Raw genomic sequence first — 24,904 nt, forward strand, 5'->3', positions numbered from 1 at the left:
ACAAAAAAATCTAAAAACTGCTTAATATGAAATCTACCCATAACATAACTTTATTAAAAAATATTTAGTTTAAGACCTATTTCTTAACATCTGCAAACATTTTAAGATAGTCTAAATTACCATGCTTACATTTTAGCCTCACTATCAGCTTTAGAAACATTCAAAAAAAGTTAAATTTGGCTGTTTAAGTAATATAATTTTGTTTACATATCTAAAACTGCATTTCTGAACAAAATTTGGTTTCATGCATGTGTAAGGTGAACAATACTTATCAAAGCACTAATTATTTCAAATGTGCATGGGTAGACAGTCTCTCACAAGCAATATACTGTTTGTGATATCATAAATAAATGTCAATAAATAATACCTACGAAGAAGAATTACATACTGAATCACTGATACGATTATAATCTTTGTTATAATAAGATTAACGACAAAGCGCTAAAAATGCCTTACAGTACATTGAGTTTATCATTAAAAAACCTTTAGATTAGTTTTCAAAGACTTTTGCAAGCACGAGCTATAAAGCTAAAGTATAGAAACTGACGAAAATGAAAAATAGATTATGATTATGATCGTAACAATTGGCGCCCCACATCAATAGAAATTAATTAAGCTTTTAAAGATTATTTAGGAGATTGGTTTCTATTTTTTTACTTTTCTATATAATATTCTAAATTTTTATTACAGTTGTTAAATGCTTTGTAATTCTTTACTTTTTTGATAAAAACTATTCAATGTTTAGTGAGTGTTGTATTTTTTTAGAAGTATGTCAATGTATGTTTTAAAGCGATTTCACGCCGATTTGGTTTAATTTAAACTGATTTGTATCATACGCCATATCTTCATGATTCATATCTTACGCCGCTAATCTATCAACCAACTAGTTGGTATCCTTAAATTAATCATTAACGTTTTTATTATTGTAAAAAAAACTAATATTCAATACTTTCTAATAATTTAGATGCAAAAGTTTATTTTTGTTAAAGTTTAGTATATACATAATTAATAAGTTATAATGTACATATCAGTATTTGAAATAATAGAACTGAGTTTCGTTATTTTAAAAAGGTTTGTACTATATGTAATTATGAACTTTTGTTATTCATTTTCTTTATACATATTTTTTTATTTCTCAAACGTTTCTGAAACCAACAAAGTTTCCTTTTCAAGCGATAAATGATTTAAAAAATGTTTAGTAAGTAGAGAGTTGAAATATATGTTTAAAGTACTATGCCGTACGAGTATAAAGTTCAAACAAATACAATTTTTAAAATGTAGCAAACAAAACTTAAGTAAAGATAGGTCGATAATCATTTCATTTTTATCTTTGCGTTTCCATATAGTTTTACTTCCGCATTAAAATTTATTTTTTTTTACCTGAATCAAAATTGATTCTAGGCTGAAGAGTTTGCTCTGCTGACATTGTTTTAAAATTTGAAAATTCAAAGTTTAGTCAAATTAATTCCTGATTCTAATTATTTAAAAGCTAGATAGTTATATAAAGTTGTAAAATCATTTCTAAATCACGTTAAAAAAAAACATTTTTTAAACAATTTAACATAGAACTATAGTAATGTACAAAAAATAGTCATATCAATTAAAAGGATAAATTTTTATTGTTCAGAATAAGTATTACATGTTTTGCGTCGGCTGCAGTTCTAAAGTTGCTTCTGATTAGCTAATATTTTTTTGTTATTTAAGTTTTAAACAATAAAATCTTTTTTTAGTTAAGTTTTTGTACATCTGGGTAAAAATGGTTAGGGATAAAGTTTTGATTAAAAATTTTTGGTAAGCTGGGTTATAGATAAGGATACCACCGCGTAAAGTACATAACCACATAAAGTACGCACCCGATTAAAGAACATCTTTTCTTTTGTTATTTGAGACTTAGTTTGCATTTAACGCGTAACTAACGCTAGTGTGCATCTTTTTAAATGGGGTGACTTCAGATTTCCACTACTTTTTTGAATTGCTTGAAAATCATGTAAATAATTTGCATATTTGCTCAGTCAAAAATTTTTATTTCTTGGTTTTTTTCAATTTTCAACCATAAAATTTTAATTCTTTTATTAATTTTTCTATGTTTGGATAAGGTGGGTTAGGGTTAAAAAAGGATTAAATATTAAAAAAAAAAAAAAATAAACATTTTGCAGACTTAGCAAATATGCAAATTATTTTCATGATTTTCAAGCAATTCAAAAATAGTAGTTGAAATTTGAAGCTACCCCTTAAATGCGTACTTTGTGCAAAAGTGATGCTCGTGCAAAAATTAACACATTCCGTTTTATCCACAAAACAATTTAAAGGCTAGGTAATTTTTCAAATTATATTCAATCTGTTTTTATTACGTTAATTCCAGTTTTTTAAGTTGTCATGCAGGAAACAGGACACAAGTTAACAAGTCCATGATTTGTACACAAAAATGTTAGACAAAATCTAGAAATAAACCATATAAACACAACTTTAAGTTTAAATTATCTTTAAATCACTTCATATAAAAAATCTTAACTTAAAAATAAATTTTGTAAATAACTTTGGAATTGATTCTGTTTTTAAGAGGCCTAAGTCGCATTTAGTTGTGTTTTAAATAAAATAAATCAGTAACAGCCGAAAGCTGAAAAATCATCTAAATCAGAAGTCGGCAAACTGCGGCCCGCGGGCCAAATGCGGCCCGCGAATGATAAATCTGCAGCCCGCGAGCACGTTACATTTTTGAACGGAATGTGGCCCGCGAAGAAAAATTTTGTGGCCCGCGAGCATATAAATGTGGCCCGCTGAGCATAAACATATTTTAAGTTAAGTTTGTTTGATTAATTTATTTTTAAGTCCCTGTATAACATTTTAAAAGAGTTACAAGACTTTACTGATTTAGCTTAGAAATGCGAAAAAGACAGGTTAGCATTCCACCAGGTTTTTTTCTCAATCTCATAATTACTTCTTTTTTACAACAGCAAATTATTTTCTGAAAAAAGAGTGTAAAAAGTGCTTTGAATTAGTAAGAAAGTTATTTAATACATATTAAGCAAATAAACTAAATGCAAATGTTTTCCGTTTTGTACAAAAGTAATGCACAGTAATTAACTAAAATGTCATTTCTTTACAGTTCTTTTTTATACGCTTTATATACCTAAGTTTCTATTACAGACGTTTTATTACTAAATACTATATTTTAGTGTGCACAAAAACATTTTCAATAATATAATAGTAAGAAACAAGGTTAACTTATTTTGTTTCTGATACCTTTGATTTTTTAGAAGTTTTTTTGCATTTCTAATAAATTCTTATTCAAACCAATGAACAAAGATCATCATAATTCAAAAACTCTTTTATATTATACTTAACAAGATAAAGTTTAGTTTATGCATAATTTTCTAAATTTATTTTTTTTACATGTAATATCTAAGTTTGTAGATCAAAAACATTTAAAACAATACATATGACATAAATTATACAAGTTTTTGTTAAGTATACTTTTTGACTTTTAAAGCAATTTTTTTTTGGCAAAATAAGTTAATTTTATTGGTTGCTGTTTTTTGGAACTATCTATTTAATACAAACTAGATTTAGAAATGGTAATTTATTAAGTTTATACATTTTTAATCATAATAGTCCAAATTCGATCAAGTAAATAAATAAAAATTGCCACTCACTCAGGTTAAAGCTATTTGAAGACTTCAAATCTCAGGCCAATTTGGTCATTTTTCAGTTTTTTGCTATAATTGTTTTTTGTATTTTAAAAGACCAGGCTAGTTTTGATCACTCGGACTGACTTTTTTGCTTTAAAGAGTGGTAATTTAAATATATGATGTATGTTTTGTTCAATGCACACTGTTGGTTTGAATTAAAATATTTTTAAAGTTTTAAGTTTTGTAGCTGATATAATTTTAATTATTATTTATACTAATTGTATACATATAAGTGTGAATAATTAGTGTTGCCAAAAAATTACAGAAAAGCTTGGATTTTATTAATTTATAATTAAAATATCTGAAAAAGCTTTGAACTTGCGAATAATTAAAAAAGCCTAGAATTTTAAACAACTTTTACATGTAAAGTAATGGAATTTCGATTTGACACAAAAAATATACGATAAAAATATTTTTTATCAAAAAACACATTTAAAGTAGCTTAACAGTTTCTTTCAAACTTTTCTTTATTATTTAAGACAGCTTTTTTTACCTTTAACTTAATTTTATACTGAAAATAGAAGCAAAAAGTTTTACTTTTAAAATCTTTATATTGGTGCATTGCACCTTTGCTTTTAAAATGCCTTTACCAATTGTTGTGCGTTGTATTAAAATTAAACTTAGAAACATTTTGAAATGTCAAAACCAGTAAAACTACCTGTAATAAAAGTTCTAAAATGAGCAATACCTGTTGTATCAGTTCTCTCATCTTAACAGATTGATTTAAGTCCTAATTTAGTTTATGCAACTTAATAATCTTCAGACACTTCCTAAACACGACTTCTTGTTGATACTGAAAAATTCAAAAAAAAAAAAATTCTATTAACTCCAACACAAATTATCTAAATAAGTTTTTAACTCCAAACGGAATATTTTTTTAGAAATAACTTTTGCTACTTTATAACTTGCCTGATCAGTTTTTTCTGATCAGTATGTAGTTACTGAAAATAATCATGTGCGTTGTTAAAACTGACTTAAGCGATTTTATTTTCTCGTTTCTCGCAATAACTCTAAACTAACGTATTATTGTTCTTATAGCTCGTCTTATAACTCAAATTTACACTTTTTAAATGCAATGTTTTTATTGCACATAAAGAATTGCTAGAATGCTCAATAAAAATAGGTTTTTATAATTCATTAATAGCTTAATAACTTTTTATACAATTGTTAAAAGTGTTTAAAATTTTAATTGTCCATTCAAGCTGAATAATGTTATTTTTTTTTTAGTTATTAAAGTTGATTCACTGTAAAAAAAAATTCGATATTTCTTTCTTTTGTGAACTTTATTTTAAACAGGGTTGTCAAACAGGCTAATTAAAAAATTTAAAAACTCAGACTACGCTAAAGCAGTTCAAAAAATATCTATAAAACTCAAGTGTATCTGAAACTTTTATTTCAAACACTTTAAATAAATCTTCGAATTCTAAGAATAGTTTTTATGACTGTAGTGTAGTTTACTAATTATATTTTTTAATGTCTAATTACATATTGTGCTTTTTTATAAAAATAATATTTTAGTTATGTATTTAAGCTTGATTAACAGAAATTTTTTAGTTATTTTATTTTTTAATTATATTTAGATATTTTAGATTTTAAAGTCGCAACCGTTTACTAACAAAGTATATTTAGTTAATATTTTTAAAAGTATTCGAGCATAAATTACGTTAAAAAATTGATTTAGCTTATCTACTTAGGTATTAATTTTATTTTATTAACTAATTACTGAATTTTCATAAGAGTTCAAACTATTTAAGACACAAAAACTATTTTTAAAAATTAACATTTTCATTACAATAGGAAATAATATTAAAAAAATAATCAAATATTTTTTTTTAATAGCTTGTGACTAATAAAAATGTCAAAATTAAATTTAATTTTTTGAATAAAACAAAATCAAACGTCTTTAACTAGCTTGATGTGAAATTTTCACAGTTTTTTATTGAACCCGTTTTCCTTATAAAGTAAAGCATCCTGCAAAATTCTTTGTTAAATGAATTGCGCCTGAAAAGTTACTTATTATTTATATAAACACATTGATAAAGTATACTTAAACTGGTGATATAGTAATTAAAAAAGTCATTTAAAACCAATTATATTGTAAATGGTTATTGAAAATTAAGAAACCTACAACTTTATAGGAGGAGAACAAATGATTATAAAAGAAGACACAACCACCAATTAAACCATCAGGTTAAAACAACTAATGTCAGAGAAATTGCAAAAGAAAAAAGCCATATTAATTATTCAAACAAGACAACAAAAATTATTTTTACAGATTATAAACCTATTAGCCTTAAAAAAAAACTAGTGGGACATCAAATAGAAAATTGAAACTACATTTAAAACAAGGTGAGGTGATGAAAGATAATATTAAACAAAGTATTGATAGTATAAAACTTAAGGTTAAAGAATTAACAAATAAATTTCTAGAAAGGCCGATGTAGAATATTAGTATTATAGGGACAGGTTAGACATGATAGATAAGTGATGCTCCTTTGTGATTATTCGTATTTAATTTTATTTTCTATGCAAATAGTATAGTATTAACTTCAGGTTTCAGCCATTTTGTCTAAGATCTTTTTAGTTTGATTATTATGATATAAGTTTTTCCAAATTTGTGACAAACAGTATTTATTAGTTATTTAAGTTATTGAAAGTTAAAAAACTAATTATATATATTATTTTTTATCTAAGTGGTAACTACTTACAATTCTCATATAAATTAGTTTTATGATTAGTTTGAGTTTATGTATGTCTGGTTTAACTGTATTGGATTTTTTTGTTTTGCTTTTAACCAATTACACTTAGAACAAACATAAATTTTAAATCTGCCAATAAGAGGGAAGCAGAGGGTAGAGTGAAAATCCTTTTCCAAAGAAGAAGAAGAAGTGTAATGGTTTGCATCTATTGTATGCTCTCCTTTGTTAAAAACAACCATGAAAATTTTTTAGGTAACTTGCACAAGGTGAGGTGGTGAGTGCTACAAATTCAGTCAACCAGAACGCAAGTATCTCAGCCAATATTTTCATTGGATGGAGTGGTTGGGTAAGACCTGTAGACTGAAAATAAGACACATATTGTATAGATTTAATTGCAAGTAAATCTATTGCTGTATTTTTTGGTTTAAGTATAACAATTATTAATTGACCGACATCTAATTGTCTTAGAGTTTTTAAACATTTAAACACATTGTAACAGGATATCAAATCTTACAGGATACAGCACTTGAAAGCTGTAAAAATTCTATGGAAAGTTTTGAGCTAAAATCATTGTTCATTCAAGCGTTTAAGAGAAATTCCTGTGAAATGTTGAATAAGGTTAAGAACATTGCTTATAAACCAGTCACAGAGAGTGTTGGGGACATTCTAGCCACAACCTGGTGCAGTAAACATGTTATTCATGTAGAATAAACATTTGTACTGTTTTCTTGTGTTATTTAAAGTATTTTTTTAACTATGTTATTTTTTTATTAATTTTTATTTAAATCCTAAGAAGTTGAATCTTATTTTCTACACTTATAAAGTATATTCTTTTCAGATTGAGTCTTGTGTAAATTTTTGACTACACTCAAAATATTTTCTAAAGTATGGTGTTCGTTTTATACTTGTAAGTGTTTGCATCAAAATTCTTTTGAATCAACATAAGTTTTTTACTTAAAAAGTAGAATACAAAAAGTTATATAACTAACAAAGTATCTACAAAGAAAAAAAAACATTTGCAAAAACTTAATTTATTGACATTTAATGTAAAACTCATGTTGGTTAAGAAACAAAAGTCATAAAAAGTAGCTTTAAGTTCAGAAAAATTACCAAATTAGCCTGAAATTTGCTAAAAAATTAGAATAAGCTTGGGTCAACTAGCTAGAACTTTTTAAAAAGGTCAAATTAGACCAAATGTGTAGAAAGACTGTTTTCATTTTTCAAGCCTATCTTTCCCTAATTTATTTCATGACCTAACTAAGTAAAATTCAAATCTATGGAAATATTTATTTATACAAAGAAACAAGTTGATGATTTACAAACAACTAAATATATGATTTTTGTAAACCTTGTGGAGTACGTAAGTGTAAAGTAAGTTAAAGTTAAAATAGAAAAATTACTCTACTGATAAAAGGGTATGGAATTACTCTACTGATCTAGCTTTTTGATTAACGTTTTCTTTTTATCATCTTCACTAACATATATAAATGATTAAACAAGTATTTTTAATGTTAAACATAATTTAATAAGTTTTTGTAATTTAGTTTCTAGTTTAAAAGTAGGTTTAAAAATTTACAAGTCTACGAAAACTAATATATCTATACGGATAAAATGACAAAACAAAATAACTCAAAATTAAGTTTAATGACTAACTTATATAGGAAATTATTGTAAACTAATTAAAATGAATGTGTTTGTTAAAGTTAATCAATACTTTTATAAGGTTGTTTTTTATAATACCAGAAATTTATGAAAAAAAAGTTGGCTTTACATAAAACTGTGACTTAATAAATAACTAATATTTAAATATTCAAATATTACTTAATAAATTTTTGTTTTGATTTGTTTTTTTTACGCTTAAGTAATTTTGTAAAAAATGTAAGACATCCTGTGAAAATGATAAAATGAATTATACAAAATTTGAGTTTTAGTTAGTATATAAAAAGTAGTTTTGTAACTTTAAAAGAACACTTAGGTAATTTTTGTGCTTCTAAGCTACACAGTTAATACTAAAACTTAATAGAGTTTACAAATTAAAGTCAGTTTATTCCAAAAAAAAAACACAATTTTACTAATAAAAACCATGTTAGTGATGTGTTTTAATCATTCATACTTCCTTGTTAATGCTAAACCTAGTTATGAGGTTTAAAACAAAAGTTTAAAAAATGAAAAGAAGTCCTACTTTAAATAATTCTATTTAACAAATTTACTATGCATTTTAATTTGCAAGTTTATGCACTTTTTTAAGACTTATCATAATCTTTTAATTAGTTATCAGTTTTTTTATGAATGTGAAAATAAAAACAAAAGGTATCACGAAAACAAAAAAATCAAAATAATACTAGTTACTCAAATACTATTTACCTGAAATCAGTTTTAGACTAGCTAACTGTTTATCAAATGTTGTAAATTGTTTATACAACTTAATGGTTTAATGTTTTGTTTTTAGTAAGGGTCTTATTACCAAGTATGTGTATTTTATAGTGACTATTATTACTGAAAAGTTTACAGAGTACAACACACACTGAAATGTTTTAGTAGATGATAAATTTTACAAAAAAAAAAACTTTACAAACTAAAACAAAAATATTTTTTTTAATCAATAAAGATTACAGAAATAAATGTTACTAAAAGCACAAGTATAAGTTTAAAAGGAAAGAAAATAGTAATCTAAAGTTTTTGTTTGAAATTTAGTTAAATTTTTATTGTAAAATATATTATTACTTTTAAATGTAAAGTAAGGCCTACATAAAATTTGAAAACAAAATTTTTAATAAGATTGTTTGTAGGGTTGACACAAATCCTGGAATCTTAGAAATCCTTTATTTTAGAAATTTGACGAAATACCTTGAAAAAATGTATTATGAGAAATTAAAAATGATTATGAGAAATTTTGTAAGAAACCTGGAATTTTACAGAAGAATTACTAAAAATCCTAGTAAAAAAACTGGAATTTTAAACAATTTTTACATGTTAAGTAGAAAAACTTTGATTTTACACAAAAAGTATATAACAAAGATAAAAAAATTTGTCGTCATGAATTTTATTTTCAAAAAACATTTTTTAAATGATTTACAGTATCTTTTCAATGTCGTAATACCTTTTAAAAGATATTTTTACCTTAATCAAATTTTATCCCAATTTAGACCTTTAAACGGGTAAATTGAAAGAATTGGACTAAATTTAAAAATTTTGTAAAACGTTTTCCAAAAAAAAATTGACAACCCTGTCTATTTGAAAAAGTTTGACAAAAAACATCAAAAGATTTTAGTTATATAAAAAAGACTTATAAACTTTTTAAGTTTTTTTATTTAAAACAGTGCTTCTAAAATTCACTTTTATAATCTAGCTCTTGTCAAAAAAATACCCTCTTTATAAAAAACCTGAGTTAACTATGCTGCAGCTTTTTTAAACTTTATTAAAAGTCCGATATTGTTGAGTGAAATGTTCTTAACAATATTTTAAATCTTTTTAAGCACACTAATTTGAAAAAAATTGTATAAGCATCCCAATATTAAAATTGCCATTATCTTTTGCTCTTCTAACAGCAACCTTTTTTTAGCATCTCACTGTACCACCACATGTCCTGGAATAGAAAGTTTATGAAGATCATAAATCATTTTAAGTTAATTATTGCCTTCATCCTATTTCCCTTATCACCCATTTTTATACCAACCCCTCTCATTTTAGCCCTCAACTAGTTTTTAGTAATCGAGCCCTAGACTTAATATTCTAACCAATTTTTAAAGCGTTGTTATTTACTCGGTTATTATTAAAACAAAATTCAAAAAGGGTTGCAATATTATAAGCATTTACCTAGACTGGTTTAAAACTTCAGTGGACTAACATTATAGATAGCAATTTCATATTAAATAAGCTTTGCTAGTTTTTAGTCTATTTTAATTGAATAAAAAAAATACATAGATTAATGTATTGTAACTAATATACAGTATATTACTTAAAATTCAACTTTTTAGATTTATCAATTTTATTTAAAATTAATTGAAACTATAATTATTTAACTTTATCAGGTACAACTAATTCACCAACTAAACTTTGAAACAATGTTTTTTCGCGAGTTTTAAACAAAAGTTGATACACATTTACTTTAAAAATGTTATTGTTAATTAAAAACTTAGATTAGTCAGTATTATACATATCACGTAAGAAAAATTCTTAAGACAGTTTTTTTTTTGTAAATGTTGAAATTATCAATAAAATTTGTAAATTAGCTTTTTTTTTGTTATTATATCTAAGAATCATGATCTTACCTAGAATAGTATGTTGTTCGTGGCTGTATTTCCCCAAAATCTTTTAAAATTCTCTGATAAGTAATATTGAGAAAACAGATTATTTCGAGAAAAATCATAAAATATAGTTTGTTGTGTGGATTTTACAAACAAACAAATGAACATTTTGAAATCATCCTTAAAAACTTCAAATTAAAATAATTTTACCACCTCATTTTATTGTATTATTACAATTTTATAAAAATAAAACAGTTTAATATTTTTGTTTTCATAATGCATAAACCTACTTTAAACTTTAACTTAAACTTTTTCAAAGCTCAACATAAATACTGAATTATTGAGTGTTGCTACAACCTAAGTAGAAAATAGTTTTTGAAGTGTATTTGATAGATTAGTTTTGATAAAAATGGGATTTATTAATACATATACAGAATGTTGATGGAAATATTAATTCTTACAAAGAACAAGTTGATGTTTTACAAACACTTGAAAATGTTATTCTTGTAAGCCTTGTAATGTACGTAAATGTAAAGTAAGAAAAGTTAAAAGAGGAAAATATGATTTAGAAAAGGTATGAAGTTATACTACTGATCTAGCTTTTTAAATAAAAATTTTATTTTTTGTCAAATGGACTGACATCTTTATGAATAAAAAGATAAAACAAAGTATTTTAAAATTAGTTTGAATAACTAACTTATAAAGGAAATCTCTGTAAATTAATGAAATTTACTGTGTATTTTTGAAGGTAATAAATTATTTCATAAAATTTATTTTTTTTTATTCCGGAAATTTATGAAATGAATAATGTTTTTATTTTAAATTTATTGTTAATTCTGTTACTGCGACTTAATAAATAACTAATCTTTGAAAAGTTATTTTTTAAGACCTTTACAATAAAATTTCGAAAATTTTTGTAATTTGTTTTATAACTTTAACTTGATTTTAGTGAAGTTATCTGTGTACATGGGCATTATTACCTAACTAAAATTTTTCTTTACATAAAAAGATAACCTTAATATTCTTGGCTGACTGATTCTATTTTAAAATATAAAAGAGGGCGTAGTTTCATGTTAAAGAACCTGGCCTGTTATGTACAAATGGCTTTGACATCTTGCCTATTAACTAAATAAGTTATAGAGCATTAATAATGTATTAAGATCTCTTGACTCATAGTATAATTGAATTCATTACAGTTTGAGACGCTAAAACAATTAATGTACAAATATTAATGTTGCTTTAGATTTTGAACATACCCCACAGTTTAATTAGCTCGAACTGGGTCTTGTTAAAAAATCAAGATCTATCCGGTTTATGAAAAACGACAATTATTAATAAATGTTTTTAAGTGTAAGAACGAAGTTAAATTAAATTAAATTAAGCTCACACAACAAAATCAATATAATGATGATGTCCTAATGCTTTAGAAAAAATTTATAAATGCTTATTATTGTCTATTATAACTTCTTACTACCAATTATGAATTGATATATATGTATATATAGATATATATACAAAGTATTATAGATCCTTGGTTATTCATTTGTACCTGAAGACGTGACTTAGTAGTATATCTTAGTTGTACCAATTGAACGTAGCTTAACACCTATTTGGTAAACTTTAGAATGTTCGAATAAAAGTACTTACTTTTGTATGAAAAATTATCTCAGATGTATAAAGTTCAAAAAAAATAACTATGAGTTAGATTAATCAAATATATGTTTTGATAAAACTTAGTTTCTTTAGTTTAACATAATCTGAAATTTTTTTTTTCCTATATTTCAAAATGCTTCAATTCTACTTTATTCTTCAAAGACATGTAATAAACTTTATTTTAACATTTTTATACAAACTAAGCAACAAAATGGGCATAAAACGAAAACACGAAACGTCAGTCTCCAGTGATACGGAAATAAAGCAGAAAAGAATTGTAAAACGTCACTGCTATAATTTGATTAATGGTTGTAAGGTTGTCATTTGCGATACGCGGTTTAAAAAGTCGAGTACTGGCGAAAGTTTCTTTGAAAAATACAAAATAACAATTTATATTGCATCAGGAGGAAATGGAGTTGTCTGCAAAGGTTTGTTTTATAATTAGTTTTTATTGAGTGTAAACTAAACAAAAAGTGCTTTATAAATACAAAAAGTTTTTTAAATACAGTTCAAACGTTTTATCTTTAAAGCTAAATATGTAAAACTTACATAACTATATATTTTTTTATATTTATTATTTTAAACAAAAAACTATTTTTACAGGTATAAACATTAAAACTAATAAAGTAGTTGCAATCAAGTACAACAAATTTTACGCATCAAAAAATAAACTACCAAATGAAATAAAAGCCCACAAAAAAGCTTTAAATGCCGTGAAAGGTACAAAATATGAAAATGGTTAGTACAAATGTATAAAAAAAATTAAATTCTTAGAGTTACCTTTTTGTGCAATTAAGTAGCAAAGAATGTAAACATTTAAATATGTATCTTTTGAACATAAATAGTTATAGCAATGATTACTATTTTAATATTATTTTTTATATAAGTAAGAAAGACATTTTATATCTAACTAAAATAAATTAAAACCATTTACATTCGTACTATACTGAACTTTAAAGAAACGTTAATAGTTTTAATTTGGTTGTATACAACTTTTATATTTTTATATCTTTGTTTTAGTCTACATTAAAAAAGAACGTTTTTTATTTAAGAAAACTAGTTATTATAAAACGTAGAATTTTTTTTAGTAACAATCAAGCTTGAAGACTGGTACTTATTCGATAAGTATTATTTGCTTGTTTTAGAATACTTAGAAAATTATGAAAGTCTAGGAGAATATGTAGACTACAAAAGCCTTATCGAAGAAAATTGTGCAAAGAAATTGTTTTTAAAGGTAATTTTGTTTTTATTTGTGCTTAATTTTTATTATTTAATGTGTAAACTTTATTTATTAAGTTATTAAAATAGCTAAAATGTGCTTAAATACAATACATATGTTATGTATTGTTTATTTTTTTAACTATTGAAATTAAATTTTTAGATAATTGAGACTGTTAATGTTCTAAACAAAAACGGAATATATCACTTCGATATTAAACCAAACAACATGCTAATTGGATTCAATAATGGAAAACCGAGTATTAAGTTAATAGACTTCGGACTTTCTAACTGTAAAATTCATAAAGTAAGTTCTTGAACCTAGTTTTTTATAAAACTATATAAAAAACTTTATTTATATATCTTTACTTAAAACCTATCTTAGTGTTGTTAAATATGCATACATGAATAAAATACATTCTTTTAAGTGATTACGTTCGTTTGATAATATTTATTTTTATACACTTGTAATAAAATATTAGCAAACTACTTTTAACGTATCAATAAAAACTTAGGTGAAAAAACTATGAAAAATACCAATTGGAACTTATGGTTACAGATCACCAGGCGTAATAAGGAAGAAATGTTTCTATTTTGCTGATATTTGGGCAACTGTGCTCACTCTTTACTACATGGTGACAGGGTGGCATTTGTTTGATAATGACAAAAAAATTGACAACCTTAACAAGTTTATAGCAGTTACACCCTTCGAAGATTTTGTGTTGAATGTGTTGAAAACAATTCGTATGAAATCTGAGAAAAATGAGCACAGCTTGGAAATTTCACACAAATGGTTAAACGATATTTTGTGTGACGAACAAGTTTTAAAATTTCAAATTATTATGTAAACATTCTTATTTTTTACCGCTTCTAAAAACAAATAAAATAAAAGTGTTTGACACATTTCAAATTCTAGTTTACTTAAATTCTAGTTCAAATCTATTAATTTTAACTTTACAAAATAACATAAACCATAAGGTAATATCCATAAAAAAAAGCTTTAAAATGTAACGAATTGTATCTTTATAGTTTTGAAACGTACTGGATATAGACATCAAACAACTTTCTTGTATTAAGTTTTAACTCAAAAAAAAATTAAAATTTTAATTGTTTCTAGTAAAATGCATTTAGGTTTATAAACAATTATAATTTTCAAACGATGATAGTTGTGTACTAATTAAACAAAACCATTAAGTAACGGCTTATATATAAGATTTCTTAAGGACTGAAAAATTAAAATAAGTCTGTATTATTCAAATATTGGATTGTTATAGACAAATTAAAAATAAATGTTAAACTTTTAAAGGTTAGGCATTCTAGATCTGCTGTTGTGTAGAAAAAAGTCTTAGTTAAAGTATAATATTTTCAAACTATAAAGAAATATCTATTTTTTTTCGTTAATCTTGATCAGGGTTTCCCAAACTTTTTTTCAAATGTCCCCCTTTAAAGAAATACAATAGGGTTGATCATGCGAATTCGATCATCAGATCACAAGCTTCGGTAGACTGAGACCGGTTTCGTCCTTATTAGGACTCATCAGTCAGTCATAACCGAAAAACCCAAAAAGGTTTTATTCTTATAATATATTCTTATATATTCTAAAGCCTTTCTATTGAAGTAATCACTGATTTACCACTGTTGTGTAAGGAAAGTCAACTTAAGCTGTTTTGCACAATTTGTTTTAAAGCTATAAAACAATTTGCTTGCTAAATTCTATATTTGGTGAGGTTTACGTTGTTTATAAGTAATCCATAGTCCATACTTGTGAAGTTGAATAAACACTTTCTAGCTTATTGGTTTTATACAGTTTGTCAAATGATAGAGACGGCAACTACTGATAAAACTAACTGATAAAAATTTTAACCAAAAAAAATTTTGGAAAGTAAAAGCTAAAATAAAGTTTTAGAATCGTAATATAGATTTAATACTGGAATTAGTTACATAGTTGTACAGTTATATTGTGGTTAAAATAAAACTAAAAACTATATTTTAGTACTGTTTTACTACAATAACGAAGTTTGCGTGTTACATTTAAAACCCGGTCTTTTAAGTACAAATGGCTGTCACACCTTCCCTATCAACTAGATAAGTTGCATAGCCCTACTATAGTTTATCAAGAAATCTATAAAGGTTATTTGCCTCTTAGTACCCTTAGTGAAATAAAATTTAATACAATTTCAAACGCTTAAACAATTAGTGTACAAATAATGTAATTGCTTTATTTTTAAACATACCCCACGTTTGATTTACCTCGACTCAGATCTTAGTAAAGCATCCTGGACCTATCTGGTTTACGAACAATAAAAATTATTAATAAATGTTTATAAGTGTGAGCTCAAAATTGAATTAAATTGAATTAAGCTTATGCAACAAAAAAAAACGAAAATTTAAAAACACAACAACTAAAAAAAGTTCAATAACAATACTCGTTTCTTTGCAATTATTTAAAATTGTCCTACTTTAAAACTTTTTAATAGTGATTTGTAATAAAGTTATTAAATTCTTTTTGTTGTTGCGGTTTTTAACTTTAGCTTGTGTTTATTGTATACGCTTGATCCAATTAATTTTCAACATTGTCCAAACACTAAAAAGTATTTATAAATACTATTATTGTTTATCATTACTAAATTCGTACAATTAAAAATGCAAAAATAAACACTATATGCATATACGGGTAGGTGTCAAATTTGCACGAGGGGATATTGCACGAAGACACTTTTGCAAGATGAACTAATGAACCACAATAAATGCTAATCTTAGGAGTTAAACTTTTTTTTAATGCTTATTAAAAATAAAACAAAATAATAAATAATAGTAAAACAAAATAATAACGAAAGAAAAAACGGATATAACTAAATGAAATGTTAGAAAATGCTTTTGAATATAACAATAAGTTTTTTTTTAATTCAGTGAAAACTTTTTTGCTTAGAGACTTAACAAAGAATAAATTTGGAATAAATTTAATGTATTTGGAAAATTTAATACAAATAAAATCGTACTAAGAATAAACGTTTTGATAATTTTTCCTAGTTTTTGTTTTTGTTTCACTCAATGGTTAATGCAATTGATCTTTATTCATTTAAAACAAGTCTTTTTAAGTATAGTACAATTCTTAAGTATGTGAATTATTCTGTCCACTCTATAATGTTAATAAACATAAACCTAATTCTTTTTATTATACAACAGCTTTTGAGCTGTTTTTTTAGAGAAGCTAAGGGTGGGCAATGTTCAGACCGCCAAGAAAAGTCCAAGGCTTACAACATGTTTTTAGCTTGCAAGTATCTTGCGCAAATTAAAAAATCAGTTCATTTTCTAAATAACACATGCTTTGAAGCATGCTATTATTTTTATTTTAGTGTATAGTAGTGCCTATCAAATGCTTGTTTTAAAAAAAATTTCTACTAAAGACTAATTATAAATTTTATAGCAGAGTAATAAGAAAATCTTAAGACACTAAAAGTCTTACCTAATTACAACTAATTAGTAGTCTAACTTGTGCCAATTTAAATTTTTATAATTCATGTTTAAAATATCAAGCTTTCTGTTTTGTGCAGAATTCAAACTATAATTGATATTTTGTTTATCTAATGGTAGTTTTTATGGATTGTTTCATACTTTTTTATCTTTGTTTTATAGTCCCTTGGTAAAGTATTCAAAGCTTTCAAGTTTTTAAATAATATTTTTTTTAATTTTTAATATATATTTCTAAAATATATAACTCAAACAAATATTTTTTATTAAAATATATGAAAGTTTAATAAAAGTTTATAAAAAAAGTTATCTAAAGTGTCTAAGTAAGTATTGAAGATTTTAGTTTAAAAACAAATTTTAGTATTTCAAATCAAAAATGTTCTGGAAATGTAACATTATTATAACAGGTGGTTTTTTTTTAATTGCTTTCAATAATAGCTATGAGTAACAGCTTAGGATGCAAGACTGATTTAGGATAAAAGGAAGACTATAAAAATTAAGTATATAGAGTTACTAAATAGTCTGAAATCCTGGAATTAGACACTTTAGGTAAAAAATAAAACTGGAAAAAACTGTAATTTTTAGCAAAATACTTATAGACTAAAAATGTTTCAAGTTAAAAGTATTTTAATTAAGATTAACCACAAAAATATATCATAGACCTTTTTTTTAGATACATTATTATTTTTTTATTAAATGCATCCAAAAAAGCACAACAGTATCTTCTTAATATGTTTATTCTTTTTAACATGTATTTTACCTTAAACTTAATATTTTTAACCTACTAATAAACTTGTACTTTCATAAATCAATAAGAATCTCTTAGCTAACTTGATATTGCTTAAATTGCATTACATTTAAATTAGCATTACAGTATCTTTTATTTAGACATTTTTATACAAAAAAGAAGAGAAATAAAAAACTCGAGTAAAACATGGAAGAAAACCAAGTTTTTTGAAGTAATTTTAAACAAACCAGTTGTTACCCTGCCAAATTTTAAGTTTGGTATTTGACAAAAAAATAAAAAAACAGTTTACTTTAAAAACTTATTGCACGACATGCATAGTTTTATCAATTACAATGTTTTATAATTGTATATATATGGATACTTTTTACAAAAATAAAACTTAACATAATTTTCTTACAGATTTAATTAAAATTTGTGAAAATGACAAACAAAAGTACAGAAAAGAAAAAGAAAGCAAAACAGTTGACAAAGGCTTCGGGAAATTCCGAGCATAAAAGAGCAAGAAGATTATCAAAAAAGGAAGCAAAACGTGTAAAAGAAAGACGAAAAATAGGTTGTGATAAAGAAAGCATGGAATACACAAACTCTTACAATTCTTATGAAGATGTTAATTCACCACAGCCCTTTGTTTGGGATAAGAAACTCCTAAAAAAAGGGCTGCAAGACTTGTCAAGTCGGGAAAAGAACAACATTGTAAAAGGAAAACAGAAAGGCAAAAAAATAGAACTAGAAAAAATTAAAAGGCGAAAAATGCAAGAAGAAAAAGAACAAGAGGCGTGCGAAGAAGATAGGCTAGTTGAGCGAGAAGCTGAAAATTCTCAGAAGTGGGAGTCTCAAGAACGCGCGTTCCTCTTGGAGCAAGCGAAGCTGAGGAGCAAGATAAGGATCAAGAACGGGAGAGCGAAGCCAATCGATCTGCTCGTCAGGTACGTGCTGACCACTGAAGATGGTGCAGAATACCTTACTGACCTCTGCGAGCCGTGCACTTACTTGTACGGCTTGACTGAAGAGGATCTTAAAAACTTGCTTGCAGACATCCAGAATTATGAAGAACTGGAACAAGGAAAGAATGAAGAGTTTTGGAAAGATATGACAGTCATCGCTAAATATGAACTAGAAAACCTGAGTGGGTCAAGCGGCTGGAGATACGGAATTAACGAAAAAGCAAAGCCGTTTTTAAAAAACCTGTTTAATGGAAAGACGTTCGAGGAAATGGCAAAAATGAGAAGGGTCATTGAGATGAAACTGAATCAGTCTTCGGATGTAAGCTACTGGGAGTACGTGCTTAAGACGACGGGCTACTTCGCGGCAAAAGCCTGGAGAAGGGAAAATCATCACGAACATCTCAAAACGAAGCTGGACACACTGAAGCACCATTACATGTTGGAAAGCAACGAGAAAGATATCGACGAGCACGGTACCAGCAAAATGCCGTATCCGACAAAGGTTCCCTTCTTGAGCAAACCTCAAAGTTCCGAACTATCTTTGTCCATCAGTGACGTCAAGCAAAACAATCATGACGCCATCAGCAGTGAACAAGCTTGCAAGCAAGTTTTTGAAGAGCTCGGCTACGAGCTGGTGCTTTTGAAGTAATTGTCACCGGGTGTCGTTGTTGTCGGAGAAAAGAACGACAAGCACATGATAGGAGACAAACGAAAGCTGTTGAACAAAACCGGATTGACAGAGGTCAGCAGCCAAGTCGTACTTATGGCTGATAAATACAGGCCTAGGAAGCCGAGGTTTTTCAACAAGGTGCACACGGGATTTGAGTGGAACAGATACAACCGAACACACTACGATGTTGACAACCCCCCGCCAAAAACGGTGCAGGGTTACAAATTTAACATACTTTATCCTGACCTGATCGACCCGACTGAAACTCCTCAGTATCATATCACCGACGACCCGACGAACCCGGATATTTCCATACTGAGATTCAGTGCTGGTGCTCCTTACGAAGACATCGCTTTCAAGATAGCTAAAAAGGAGTGGGACCGCAAGCACGGGTTTAAATGCCAATTCATCAATACAACCTTACAGCTGTGGTTTAACTTTAAAAGATACCGTTACAGAAGGTAAATTTTCAACATTGTGTTAGTACTTTTGTTAAACGGAATTGTAGCTTTTTGTTTTGAAGTTTAAAAAGTTTTTAGAACTGTTTTTATTCAAATACATCGTTTAAAAGCTTTGGAAAAATCAAAAAACGTACTATTTAGTGTTTAAATAAGTATTTTATTTCTTATTTTGTTTACTGTATGTCAATTTATGTACTTTTTTGTGATATTTTTACAAGTTATTTCTGTCTAGTTTAGAAATTTTGTGCTTGATTAAAGTATAGTAAACTTTACGTCATCTTAAATTTATTTAGCTATTTATTTAGCAATGAGAACTTTAAACTTCTTTTTTAATTGTCTTTTTTTTTAAATACATACATTATACTTGCAAAATATTTGTTCTATGAAAAACATTGATAAAGTGTTTTAATCTCTTTTGGTTTTTATTTATTTGAATCTTGAACATTTTTTATATTTAAGTAGTCAAATTAGTTGTATTTGTTTTATGATTGAACTAATTTTACTAATAAAATTTAACTTAAAAAATTCACCAAATAGAATTTATCATAAGTAGAAAGTAGTTAAGTATTAAGCTTTAACCAAAGTCATTTTATTAGATCAACTACTCAAAAATCGTACTATGTTTAAATTTTCATCTTAAAGTGAAACTATGTAAAGAAGATACTGCTTTTATCTACTTGTTCAAAAACTTTTTTTTTGCTTAAGTATTGGTATAGTAGTTCTTTTAATAATGAATTTAAGAAACAAAAAATAAAAGAAGCTATTCTGCTTTTTAAAAAATCAAAGCGTCTTAAATAAATTAATAGTTCGGAAAAAAATGTCAAAATAATTTTGAAACATTTTGTAGCGTATCTGCGACTATACATACTTTAAGCTATTAGAAATGAGACTTAATTTAAAAGAATTAAAATTATAAGTGGCGTGAAATAATTAATTACTCATCAGCTACTTTTAGATATATATAGTGAAATCTATATACACAGTTAGTAAGAGACAGTTATTTAATTTATAGCATACCATAGTTAGTTCAAAAAATGTAACTTTCAAAAATACATATAAAATAGCATATATAACAATACCTGAATCTCTTGCAAAATTATTATCTGTAAAAGTTTAATAGTGACTACAATTCTATGTTTTTTAATTTGTATCTGTTTTAGTACTTGTAAATAAATATTATCTATTGATTAAATTTGATGAACTTATTATTTTACTGAGATTAGTTATTTTTGTTAGATATAGTAAATGATATATTAAAATATGCAAAGATTATAAGATCTTTAGTTTACCGGTAAATACTATATTATGAAGTTTTTGTGAGTTTAAAAAGTAAAGTTATTCATTAGAATTTTAAACACATGTAAGCTAATTTTGGTTTAGTTTAAAAGTTACTTACAATATTATTATGATTTAAGTAAGGTTTTACATGGTGTAACAAAACACTTTAGAACCAAGCTATAGAACCACAACAGCTTATAAACAAAAATTATATGTTTTAGAAATACAATGAAAATAAAAGCAACTGGAATATGTTAATAAGTATTTAGAAAATCAAACAAAAGTGTAGATTTAACTAAAATAAATAATTAAATCTATGCTTTTATTATTATTAATGGGTACTTCTGTTAACTTTGAAAATTGCATTTACTATGGAAAAATTACCGAATTTTTGACTTTTAGTATCTATATCCTGTGATAACACTTACAATTTTTTTTTCTTCTTTTGTGGTTGTTGTATTAAATTTTCTTATTTTAAAGCGGGTTGTAAAGTGTTTTAAATGTTTTCATAACGTGCTTTCAGTATTTAAAAAACAAACAGTTTTTTTATTAAAGACAAACAGTTTTTTTATTAAAAACAACCATTTTTTTATTTTTAGGAGTTAATATTCATTTCAATGCGTATATATTTGCGTTTGTCTTTCAAATACGCGTTAGTTGCTTAGTTGGTGAATTAGTACGAACAAGTTACGATTAAATTCAACGTTTATTTCTAGTTTTGAGAATCAAGAAAACGTCTACATCGCGGCGTTGATGCTAGTATTTATATAACTTTACGATTGTTAATACTTTTAATAGATTTTATTTTTGTCGTGATTTAATAGTTTCTTTCTTCAGAATTAAGAATTATTATTGAAAATAAAGTAAATTGCATTTATTCGAAATGTGTTATATTCATAACTTAGGAATAAGTTTATAACTATATTAAACTAGGTTGAAAGTAAAGAAAGTAAAATATCCTAATTGGTAAAACTTAATATAGACGGAAATCTTATTTATAGCATTATATTTAACAACATTGTGCTTAAACAGATTAACATGCTATGTGTATTTCATTTAAATTATAATATAAATTATGATTTACTAAAACTTTATTGTTTTTTTTACTACCAAATGAGTAGAAGTGTGTTAGCTATAATCGAACTAGACACAAACTTTACATAGTTATATAATCAATACCTCTAAAGTTTGGAATTATAATCGATATTATAGAAAACTAATTAGACATAGTAGTTTTTCTAAACTGAATAAATATCTTAATTTAATAACTTTAGCTAGGTAATATAAATAGCAAACTACACACAACTCAATGTAAACCGGCTGAATGTAACTGGCCTATATGGAATCAAAAAAAAAGTTAGAGCTTAGTGAAATAGTTTATAAAAGTTAACAATTTTGGTTTCTAATACCTATTTTATTTACAACTAATTACATTTTTTCAACAGTTTTCAAGCCGAGGATTTTGAAGAGAGATTGCATTATTTTGGCAGTAGCCTCGCACAAGCACAGCCTGTTCATGTGAATCTTGGTCTCGCCAGTCTTCTCATTCTTCTGTATGCAGTAGCAGGTGCTGTAAAACTCTGTGAACGTCTTGCTGAGGTCGTACAAGTACTCGCACAGCACATGCGGCTTTAGGTTGCTGCACACAGTGTTGAGAACAGTAGGGAACATCAGAATGCTCTTTGCCAGCTCCTCCTCTTTGGGATGACTGATCTCAACGCCTCCCTTCTTCAACGAATCTGCAGCGTACTCGTTAAGGCTTTCTTGGCTGACTCCCGCGTTTCTAGCAATGGAGCAAATCCTGGTGTATGCGTAGAGCAAGTAGGCCGCAGTGTTGCCTTTGTCTTCCAACATTCTGTCAAAGGAAAAGACGTAGTCATTGGTCCTGTCGTGCGACAAGTCAGCGTATTTGATGCATCCGTAAGCAACTGACTTCTTCACTTCTTCCAACTCTTCTACAGTCAGCTCCTCTGTTCTGCCGTTCTCCTTTAACTTTTCCTCGCATCTCTTCAGCCCTTCGTCGAGTAAATCAACCAGGCGAACTGTGGTACCTGGACAAAATAATTAAGTTTTGATAAACAAATGTTACAACTTTACAACTTAAAGGAATAAAATTAAAGGTAAACTTTCATCTTTTAAATGAGATTATTTATTAACAATATCATAAAAACATCAATATCTTAATAAAAACATCTGATGGATTAAATATATCGTTATTCAGACAATTAGATTAATTCTCACCTGATCGCGTTTTGAACTTCTTTCTATCTTCACCAAGCACCACACCAAATCCAATATGCTCCACTCTGGTATTCTTGCTATCGTAAACACCAGCTTTCTCTGCAGCCGCAAACACTAGATCAAAGTGGCTCGCCTGTCCGCTGTCCACCACATACAAAATAAATTCTGCCTTCTCATCGTTTGCTCTTTGGCTAAGTGCTGCCAAGTCACTTGTGTCATAAGTGAAGCCTCCGTCTGATTTCTGAATGGTCATTGGGTAAGACTGGCCTTCAATGAAGACAAGCTTTCTGTCATCTTCCACTTTAACCATTCCTTTTTCTTCATAAAACTTAACAATTCCAGGCATGAGGTCCTGGTAAAAGCTCTCTCCTCTTTCTTTGAGATCTTTAGAAATGTTCAGCCTGTCATACACAGCTTTGAACTGCTTGCTGGACTCCTTGCAAATCAGCTGCCAGGCTTTTGTCACATCTGGCTCGCGGCTCTGCAGTTTCACCACATACTGGTAAGCTCTCTTTTTGAACTCAGCATCGTCGTCAAACCTCTTCTTTGACTGCTTGTAAAATGTTTGCAAGTCTTGAATTGGGGGACTAACTTCCTTGTAGTTGGGAAACATGTCAATCAGATGAGCAATGAGCATTCCAAATTGAGTTCCCCAGTCACCAAGGTGATTGAGTCTCAGCACATCGTGGCCAATAAACTCAAACAAGTTTCCAATACAGTCTCCAATAATGGTAGAGCGCAAATGACCTACATGCATTTCCTTGGCAATGTTGGGTGAAGAGTAATCTATTACAACCCTTCCTTTGTGTCCGCATTTTTCAACTTCCACACCATGAACAAGCAAGTTTGCAATAGACATCTTTAGAAACTCTGGCTCGATAAAGATGTTTATGAATCCGGGTCCAGCAACCGAAGTTGACTTGATCAAAGCATTTTGAGGCAGACAGTTCACCACATTCTGGGCAACTTCTCTAGGCCCAACTTTAGTGCCTTTCTTTTTCAACATTCCAGAGATTTGCATGGCATTGCTGCATTGAAAGTCAGAAGCTTGTTTGATGCTTGGCATAACTGACATTTTGCAATCAACATCTGGGTAAGCGGCATTTACAGCCTGCTGGAACAATTGAGATAACTTTAAAACAATATCCATCAATTTTTTAGAAGAGGTTTGTTCTTTTTGAATGACAGTTTTCAAATGCATGGCTTGGTATTCTAGCTTCTTATTGTCTGCTTCCAGTTTTTTTATCTCGTCTGTTTTGCTGAGTTTATCAATCTCACTAGTTTGCATTTCCTTTATTTGCTGCGTCAGGTTTTTTACCTCTTGTTCTTGAGAAATGACTTGGTCACTTACATCTTTCAATTTTATAGCATCCATTGAACTTATTTTTAAATTTACTTATAAACTATCTGTCCAATTATTATACATGTTAAATTTTACACTAATATTGTACAATAATTATATACTATATAAAGTGCCAAAGTTTTTTTGTAAAATTTTCCAATTTTTCTAAATTACTCCCACGTTTCAGAAGTATAATTGTTTTTTGTTTATTTTTACTCTAAAAACAAATTTAAGGTAAAAAAT

General features: G+C 27.0%; 2 pseudogenes; one reads left to right on the forward strand and one right to left on the reverse strand.

The window, feature by feature from the left end:
- The first annotated feature begins 18,145 nt into the window (after positions 1-18,145).
- LOC145840253 (splicing factor Cactin pseudogene) lies at positions 18,146-19,804 on the forward strand (annotated as a pseudogene).
- A 2,702-nt stretch (positions 19,805-22,506) lies between these two features.
- Positions 22,507-24,694, reverse strand: LOC145840262 (arginine--tRNA ligase, cytoplasmic pseudogene; annotated as a pseudogene).
- Positions 24,695-24,904: the final 210 nt, after the last annotated feature.

Source organism: Thalia democratica, chromosome 1 (genome assembly GCF_965202585.1).
Source record: "Thalia democratica chromosome 1, ktThaDemo2.hap1.1, whole genome shotgun sequence".
NCBI lineage: Eukaryota > Metazoa > Chordata > Thaliacea > Salpida > Salpidae > Thalia > Thalia democratica.